The sequence below is a fragment of the Alosa alosa genome, chromosome 10, assembly GCF_017589495.1.
Source record: "Alosa alosa isolate M-15738 ecotype Scorff River chromosome 10, AALO_Geno_1.1, whole genome shotgun sequence".
In the NCBI taxonomy this organism is placed as follows: domain Eukaryota; kingdom Metazoa; phylum Chordata; class Actinopteri; order Clupeiformes; family Clupeidae; genus Alosa; species Alosa alosa.
This window is the reverse complement of record NC_063198.1, coordinates 9044754-9055158: the sequence shown is the minus strand read 5'-3', so window position 1 is coordinate 9055158 and position 10405 is coordinate 9044754.

Sequence of the window (10405 nt, the reverse complement as noted above, 5' to 3'; positions counted from 1 at the left end):
GGCAAATATTTCATTCTAGGGGGCATTTTGTGTCTGTGTGTGTGTGTGTGTGTGTGTGTGTCTTTTTTTCAGGCGGCCCGACGTTTCAGATGGCCGCTGGGAATTTCCCCCGTCTCAAGGCCTCCCTAGCTCTTGCTCTCGCCCGCCCTCCCTCCCTCCAGCTCCTGAATACTGGGCTCAGATTACCACCACTCTTTGACACGCGCACGCACACACACACACACACACACACACACACACACACACACACACACACACACACACACACACACACACACACACACACACACACACACACACACACACGCCTTTCACTTCAGAGGAACAGAGGCCATTTTGGAGAGAAGAGAGAGAGAGAGCGAAAAAGGACGTGAAGTGAACAGCACAGAATCTTTACTCCTTCTCCTGCTCTCTCGTTCTTCCTCTCTCACCTCCCCCTCCCTGTCTCTCAACCCCCCTCCACCTCCCTCTCTGTTTCACTCCTTCCCTGGATTTACCCATCTCCCTTCATTCACTGACGTGCAGTCTCCTCTGCTGAGACAGTGTCGCCTGCTCACGAGACGAGGCAGTGGAACAGTTAGTACAGGCATGCCATGTAACAAATAATCAGATTCCTCTTAATGTTTTAATTATTCATACGTGGCCCATCTCCCTGGCGACTCACGTAAGGGGAGAGTGAGAGTGAGAGAGAGAAACCGAACGGGAGAACTGGGAATATGAGGGGGGAGGAGAGAGTGACTGAAGGAGGAGGGGGCAAGTACGACAGGAAGAGAAAGGGGGGAGAGAGAGACAAGAGGGAGACGGAGAACAAGAGCAGAGGGAGACAGACAGCAGGCACAGCCTGACAAAAACAACATGCAATTCAGGCACTCAGAAATAATCAAATAAGAGAAACCAAAATAGCTCTCAGTGTCGCTCTCTCCAGTACACACACACACACTGCTATGAATGATGACAGCAAAATCACCTAATTTTCAAGAGAAAAACATCAAACAAAAGATGAAAATGTCACAAGTAGATGGTTTGTGTTCTCCCTCTCTCTGAACTTTCATATTTAACCCTAAAGGACAGATAGGGCTTGATGGGACACTAGCCTAATGTTCACTAGAGACCTGCAACTTAACCACAGTCACAGTGGTGAACGCCCGTCTCTCAAAACTAGACTATATAGCCATATAGCCTACATTAACTAGACTATTTCTTTACCCTTTGGGAAGGACACAGTGTTTGTGTACTGCCATCCCTTAGCCTGGCAGTATGTCAGTGTCTGTGACTTGACAATCTCTCCCACCCAGAAGTCATTTGACTACATCGCAAACACCCATTAGCACAACAATGTCTGGCTGTATGGACCAGGAAGACAGAAGGAGAGCGAGATGGGGGGATGAGAAGAGGAGAGAGAAAAAGGGAGGATGAGAAGGAGGAGAGAAGAAAGGGGGGCGGGGGGAAGAGAGGGGCTAAAGCAGAGTGCAGGAGAAAAGCGAGAAGGCACAGACTGTAAGCCAGCAATGCCACAGACAGACGCAGACTATTGGCTCTGTTATTTAATCACATTCCCCATTGTTCGCCAACATTTTCTCTTCACAGACCTCAAAAACACACACACACACACACACACACACCACCCAACCTTGTTCAACCCCAAGAGACCAAGAGACAAACAATAATGCATAATGGACACAAAGGGTCCTCGCTGTGTCTGACAGCTGGACACTGGTATTTGAGAGCCTATGTGGTTTTTTGTGTGTGTGCGCATGTCTGAGAAGTTGACAGCCTCCACTGCTATTCTCAGCTACACACACCACCACACAGGAACCTTAACATTTCAGCCTTGGCACGAGAGAAAGAGAGAGACAGACAGACAGACAGAGGGAAAGAAAGACAGACAGACAGACAGACAGACAGACAGACAGACAGACAGACAGACAGACAGACAGAGAGAGATGTTTTAGTACAGAGTAAGAAGGAAAGAAATAGACAGGAAGAAAGAAAGAAAAAGACACACGCAAACACAAATATGAGTGACAACAAACTCTCAGAGTGTCTAAATAATTGACCAGCAGCTCCCACAAGAGGCAGGAAAATCGCACCATATGGTGACCTCTGGAGAACAATGGTAAGGAGAGGAGAAAGAGGTGAACTGCAAGAGCCAGAGAGCGCCACAGCGTTCGCAGTGGCCCGACCCTTGTCCCCTGTCTGCTCCGCTGCAAGCATTACACGCTGCAGACCGGACCATGTGACCTCTAACTGGCGTGACCTCACATTTTCCACCTGCCAAACTCTATTCAAATGCGGCCCCGTTTGACAGACATGGCACAACACCTTTCAGTCGAGCGCCTTTTACGCATTGGGGACCTGGAACAACCACTTCCACTCAGCCAAGAGGAACAGGATATGCAAACAAGGGTGGAAGGTCATGAGATTTCCCATTCTTCCCCCTCTCCACCTCAATATGTCCGTCTGTCTGTCTCTTTTGGTTTCTCTTAATCACTCGTTCAACAGTGAGGATATTTTAAGTGTATTTAAAAGAACTAACAATAAAATAGTGCAATTGGCTGAGCCGTGTGATTGTTGCTTGTCCTTCATCATTTTCTTTCACAGGCCAACAGGTCTCACCAGGTTCCACTGAAACGAGGTGGAATCTTTTGAGTGCCTGGCTATGATGAAAAACACTCTCCTCTTTGGTTTGAGGTCTGGTTAACCATTAAGCTGAGATAGAGGGGCACTCTACACTGTTTTCACACAGTTCTGTCTCTTTTAAAATAGCCTTGTGATCTCACATGCTGAATAATAATCTATCACAACACCACCAAAAGGGAACCCCCTGAAAACCTTTGTGACATTACAGATTGGTTCACAGAGCCATGAATCAGCTTTAAGGACCAAGGCTGTTTCCTTTTTCAGTACGTGTTGCATATTTGCAATGTTCTAACAACCTGCTTACATAAAACAAGTGAGAGTTGCACAATCCCTTCAATCTAGGATGCAAAACAGAGGAAAATACTTGTAAAAAGTGTTAGATTGGAACACACTGAACTGTGCAACCTGGAGAAAACTACAGACTAAAAAATCTCAGCCAGGGAAGGAAATGGGAGTGAGGGAGAGGAGCCAGAGGAAGAGAAAGAGAGAGAGAGAAAACTACACGGAGAGAATAGACAAGGTACAAATAGAAGGAGGGGTGCGGAGATTAGACCAGAGGATTGGAAACAAAAAGATTGCACCGCTTCTTCCAACACTTTCCCACACCCCCACCCCGAACCCTCCTTTTATTCCACCAAGAACATTTGCTCTCTGCTGTTATAGAACACACACACACCTCCCTCAGTGCAAACTCAGGGCTGAGAAAAGATGCCGACTGATTGGCTGGAAGGCTCTAAGGCTGCACCTATCAGACAGCAGCAGGGAGGCGGGCGTCACAGCGACTTGTTTTTAACCCTGTTCTACAAGAGGAGCCAATGAAACAAAACACAAACACACACACACACACACACACACACACACACAGCAAAAGCAGCCGCTGAGAAGCACATACGATCATCATTACAAAAACGGTAGACCAACAGCTACAAAAATGTACACCATTACACAAAACATCTTGCCTTTCCTTTCACATTCTGACTAGCACTCAGCACTTAACACACACACACCAAATGAAAAAACAAAATCACCTTGATAAGGCAAGGCTGGATGAGTCATGCCGGAACACAATACTAAGTACAGCCCAAATAAACCACTTCCTGAATGCCTCAAACGCAGCACATTGATATTTGATATCATCAACGTTATGACAGAAACTGTACTGGACTGGAGCAACAAAAGGTAAAAACAAAAACATTTTAAACCAATAAAAGACTTAGGTCATGACTCTGGCACTAAAAGTTTCTTTTCAAGATTGTGGTGTGGCACTGAAACAGAAAGGTGGCCTAATTTGTTTGTCTGCAAAGATAAGAAAGCAAGTAGAAATTGATATTTCAATAACTTCAGTGTCAAATCAGCAGATAACTGTGCATCAAACAAACAAGTACAGACAGATCAGAACATAAACATTAGGGATTGTATTGTAGATATAATAAGTGTGTCAGGCAGTGGACAGTGTGAAATCCTTTCTTGAAAAGCTATGTTTCAGCAAAAAGGGAAGACGCCAAGGCCGTGATTTTAATTACAGGCTTACACCTGCTCTGCACGCACACACACACGCACGCGCACGCGCACACACACACACACACACACACACACGTGGATGGGGCCTGAGAAGAGGGAATGAAAATGGTAAACAACTAAGTCTTCTGATTCTGAATGCCTACCTCTCCTGCCCTCCCTCTCTCCTGACACCCCCTCCCCCACCTCGCATGCTCAGTGCTGGAATCTTGTCTCTTTTGGAAGTGGGCCAGCATCCTGTTTCAAACACAGCCTTAAGTGAGGGTGCGTAGGTTTGCATGTGTGTGTGTGTGTGTGTGTGTGTATGTGTGGATATAGCTTCTTGAAATTTCTTAGCATCAAGATAAGTACCATTTCAGACTGCCCCATATTTGTCAAGCTGCTGCCCAAATTCACCAAATCAGACACACTGGCAGCCAATATTGAAAGAGACAAGAATTGTACCTCTCAGAGAGTGTTATTGGCGCATAGTTAAGTTATTATAAACAGTATATACCATACCCAGTTCTGCCCTTCAAGCAGAGCATTCCTTTTCAACACTGAAACTTTCAGAGAAAGCCCAAGAGGCCCAGTTTAGGGGGAAGGACACACGCACACAGACACACAAGGATAAAGGGAAATCCAAGCCGAGATTATACAACAGCACCCTCAGCGCAAAGAGGAAACAGAGCCATGAAACCAAGACAGAAAAAAAACTGAAAAAAAAAAAAAAAGTTCTCTACCCCAATCTGTACAATTCTGACATTTTCTCTCCACGTCAAAAAAAGCAACATGACGATTGCTCTGTGGGTATATCTTTCACACCGTCACAAAACCACTCCACATTTGTTTAATTATTTAAAAGAGACCATTCATTCGGGTCACCCCATTGGCATTTGGACCGAATGCCTTCGTTGATTTTACTTGCTGAAAGGAGACTCTTATTTCTTTGAGACTATGAGTTCTCCTTTGTCTCCACTGAGGGGAGCGGGGTTTACTCGAGATAAGGGACAGGGTCAGAGGAGGGAGCTCGGGTTTCAAACGGCAAAGCGCGTCCAAAACGGCAGTAGCGACGGCTAAAATAAGACACGAAAACATATTCAGGGAATGCGATGCCGGGGCCAATCATCCGCGGCTCCGCCTGTGAGAGACACGGAGGTGGTGAGGGCCGTGGACTAGATTCGTTCTACATTCGTAAAACAACCCCAGTATTACAATTGGTTGCCCCTTGGTCAGACACACATAGTCGAGTCCAGTTTGAATACGTTTCTTCTCATACCATGTGAGACGGCAAGGCTTGGGTCAAAAAACAGATCAGCCTAGTCCCTAATGCTGACATGGCCAGAGCTCGAAACACCACATTTCGATCCAAGTCAAACTACAACCAGACAGTAATAATGGGACTGACAGATAACTAAGCGGTTCAGCACACATTTACTGATGACCGCACAACATCTAATTAAATGTACGCGATTAATATGTTTGTTATTTTCCCTGTGTACACGAATATAAGGTAGGTACTGGACGTTCGTGAGCAGCCATGTTAACGCGACATGCGCCTGGACACACAATGTGACATATTTGATAAGTGTCCGACCACTAATTAAGTTCAAATGCATCTAATGATTACACGTCGATGTTTGGTATTTCTCGTGCACGTAGAAAGGACATGTGGTGTTTGCTACAGACTCCGATAGGACGCTCAACTCACACAGGCAATACATTGGACAGCCATTGTTGAAGGCAAATTTACAGGGGTCCTGCTAGAAATCGAAATGAAGTTACAAGCTTGCTACATTAGAGCAACAGTGTAACATATAACACACGCAGGACCAACATTGGACACAACCATACATTTATTTCACAAACATTTACTTCCCATACGAGTTTTCGGATACTTCCTCCCCATTGGACGAGAATGTGACTAAAACGTGTCGTAACGATTTCAATACTAATACACAGGTTCACCTGACAATTAAAATGGGTACTTGAACAAGTTTGACCATTAGGGCGATGTTAATAACTTCCCATAATCGAATAATGGTCGAATTGTGGTTATGTAACGTTATTTGCCAATGCTGATACTTCTAGTGAGGTGTCCACAACTAGGCCAATGTGCTGAACATTTGGTGAAGAACTTCAGGCCGAGAGGGGGCTCGAGCTCGGCCTCTTTCCTCGTTTCGACTCACTTGTTGTTGAAATAAAAATGGAGGCTAAAAAAGGAAACGCGAGCTCCCCTCACAAATACCACCCATTTCTCATCGCCGGCGCAGAGGTTGGGGGTTGGTGGATGGGGGAGGTGGAGGAAAAGAATGAGAAAAGCAAGTCACCGCTCGGAGAGTTGGGTTTTCTATTAGCCAGCATAAAATGGAAAGTTCAACACGAGAGGCAAATATCTAATAAAAAAAATAACTAATCTAAGAAAGACATGTCGAATGTCTTTCATTTGCACACGATATTGTTGTACAGAACAATAGTAATATGCCAGGCAATTACAACTAAAGTATATATAAATTATGTGTGCTTCTTAACGTGTCATATCCACGAAATTGAGGAGATAAAGACCTTGAAGGCCCTAACCATAGCGGAGTTGGGTCAGGTCTGGTTTATATTAGGATGAAAGCAGCTAAGAACACAATCAACTGGAGGTTGTCCAAAAGTTAACATTCAAGTTAGCTAATGCTAACCCTTGGTTGAGTATCACACTCAATCATTAGAGATCATTCCTCTCAATAGTATGCATTTCAACCCCCAATCAATCAGTTATGTGGTGTGGTGTCGTAAGATCTTAACATTTTAATGTGGCTTAAGGACTACCTTATCAGCCAAGGAAGGTGCAAGCCAACTCGCTAAGTGGTGGTAAGCTGAATAACAACTTGTTCAACACCACATAGCAAGCCACCTAGCCACCCTCACAAGCTCAGCCCTTAAAACTCCATGTTCAACAGTCAAATGTTTTTTTTCTCTAAAACGAAACAAGTTTTCTCTATTTTATAACTACCAGTGTGAGGCTGGAAAGAATAAATACCCCTTTACCCAAACTAACACCAGACACAAGAACAACAGACACAAAGAAGTTGCCTGACCTTATCAATATATGGAAACATTGTTAGCTACCTTGGCTAACTAGAAATCTCAACAAATATGTTGACTGCCTCCATGCAGTGACCTACACTATAATGTTAGATATGTTTCAACATGACTGCAACAAAGTTACCCAAAATGATATAAAACCACGAAACACAAGGTTAGGCTAACAAAACAGACCACCGACAAAGTAGTTAAGTTTACAGTAACATTAATCTTACTGAAATGTAGCAAATACAATGCACGAGGACAGGGCTGGAGGAAAATTCTTATGAAGACATCTATTAGGTTAGCCTGCTAGCTTCTAATTGTTAGCTAGCTGAACGAACATGAACTGTAGCTAAATGTCACAAATCAAACTAAACATGACTTTATGGTGTTTACTTACTTTTTGAAGTCTTGAAGACCAGTTGGATGAATAACAGGTATTATATTAGCTAAGTCCCATCAGCAAGCATGTGTTTACTCAATAATACTGAAGGCAAATACAACCAGCTAAGTTATAACGTTAACGTTAGACCAACTTAGCTCCCACAAGCCTGCTGCATAAATTCTAAAACTGGCCATTATACCCAAGTACAAAATAACAAAATCACAATAACTTACCTAGCGAGGCATTCCAATCAAATTCAAATGGTGTATCCTGTTTTGTTGTCTGTAAAGCTTGGAATATTCCCACATCAAGATGAACCCAGACAAATAGGCCTCTATTTGCGACCTCGGTGTTTCCTGTTGTCAGTGAGCCGAAATGTAGCTCCCTCTCCAGGGTTACCAAGCAAACTTCTTAATGCCCCTTTCGCAGAGGGTTAAAGTTTTAAATCCAGTCCTGCATTGAACACAGTACTTCCATCGATTGTCTATATTGAATCCCCCTTAGTTGAACCCATTTATTATGCAATTTTATATTAATTATAGTAGATATTTATAAGGGGTATGTACAGCTCTCTGTGTTACAAGGCTGTGATTCTATCTCAGATCCTCAACATTTGCAGTGGCGCCCATCCCCCTCCTCGCCGGCATCGACCGCGGGACCCAGCGAAACTGACACACAACCATAACACGGGGTTTCCAAGGTGATCGAACAGGGGCTCAAGACTGGGGTGGGTTTTTGGTGAAGATCCGCCCTTTTCTTAAGCGATTGGTTAAATAAAGCGCCAATCATCATGTAAACTACTGTATAGAGATATGATTGGACAGACACGGCGCCCGTTTATCCACGTTTGCACTCCTGAAGGGGCGGGAGGCTGTTTTGGGAGGGGTAGGGAACAAATTTGAGTTTCGTCCTGCAATGTTCAGAGGGAACGAGCGCACGGAGGTTTAGTCAGGAGAAGGCAGGCAAACGACTGGTATAAATGCAAGAAATGAACGGATATAAGCAAGAAGTAAATGTGGATATGTCTCTGAAAATGGGAACAGTTGTCACCTTACTATGTACACAAGCCGTGGAATTGCCTTTCCTTCATTGAGGGACTCTATTTTCTTCTAAAATTCTGATTTACATGGTTTCTATTCAGCGCAAAAGGGGACTTGCTTAAGCTACCCATAGCTATATAGTTCATGCTAGCACACGGGGTTTCCGGAGCCCCATACCAGGGACTACGACATTAGAGGTAGGGTCAGCCCCACCTTAACTGGCTATGAATGGAATATGAGATGTCGCTCTTGTGGGATCTGCCCCATGATTGGCCAAGGAAACTGACCTGCGTGCAATGTTCTTTTCCATCACTTGTAGTCCCTCCGCCTGTTTAATCTATGTTAACGCTGAGAACACATAATGAGAGCAAAACAATATCCCTCTGACCAACACAACCCTAAAATATAAACCTAAAATGGGAAAGTATAGAGGGGTAAATGGAGTGGCTTTATCTTATTATTGTGTGCGTGTATTTATAAGCTACATCACGTTTGTACTTTTAAGTCTTTTTCCTAATGTCGATTACGCAATTCTTACAGTAGCCTATAGACTACATATTCGTATGCAACTTTAAATATACAGTATAGGGAACATTTTAGTATACTTCACGATTGGTGGCGACTTGCATTAAAGCAAATATTACAGCGAGTAATGTAAGAGCCCGATGTATCCATTTGGCCAAGTTTCATTCTCACGTCCACGGCGAGGGCGTGTTGAGGAAACTGAGCATGAATGGATACAATGTAGCCAGGCTTCTATTGGTTACTTGTATTTCTTACATGTCACGCGGCTGGTAGGCGTAATTTGATTGGTTAATATAAAAACACACACGTCATTTGTTGCAGTGGTGGGGGAAACAGCGAGCCTACATTTCTCAGCAGTGAGCAGTCTGCATTTGGATAACTGAGTAGGCTAGTTCTCTCGCCACAGACCGTTCGGTTGCTTGTTCAAATATGTGTAGCCTAATGGTCGAGAACTAACAGCTAAAAATAGATAAGCTATTGGCCTACACCTAGTCGAAATGTATCTGATGTGTAAGGCTAGTGTGTTAATGGCCCTGGGTTCTTTGCCACACCCAGTCAGATAAAAAAAACACGATAAAAAAGCAGGCTATAGCCGTGGAAACGACAATTATTTGGCTTTCCTCAGGTTTGAGTTCGTCGTGTTATTCAGAGAAAATGTGCTCGCGGATCGAGACGAGCCTGCAATTTTTTTCGCCACAGAACGGCTCAGGGGTGGGGGAAGGGCGAATGAGCCTGTATCCATGACGTAATGTGCATAGACTTTATTTATTTATTTATTTATTTGACGTATTCATTGTGAATCACTGAAAACGACCGTGGTTTTTATTAGGCAACGCCTCAATATAGCCTAAAGAAAGTCCAAAGAACAAGTTTTGGTGCAGCGCTCGTAACCTGCCTTACCATCTTCATCTGTGAATGGCAAACACCAATAATAGCATACGTGGAGAGTAGCCTACAGCTAAGCTGAACTCTTTGATAACTAAGGCCATTTCACAAGATGTCGCCACGTAGGCTAAATCAACTTCCGCTGAAATTTTAAATATGTCTTGCTACCTGTCCGCTGGCTGTCAAACAATAGATTCAATATACAATGCTTTAAAAAATGTATTGGTGAAGTTTGTCGATATTTAGGTTCGGAGAGGTAAACATCGCCTACACAGAAAGTCACTCTCACAGTCTACAGGAAGCACTATCATAAGGTCATTCACGCAGATCCGACTGAATGTGATTTACACAATGCATG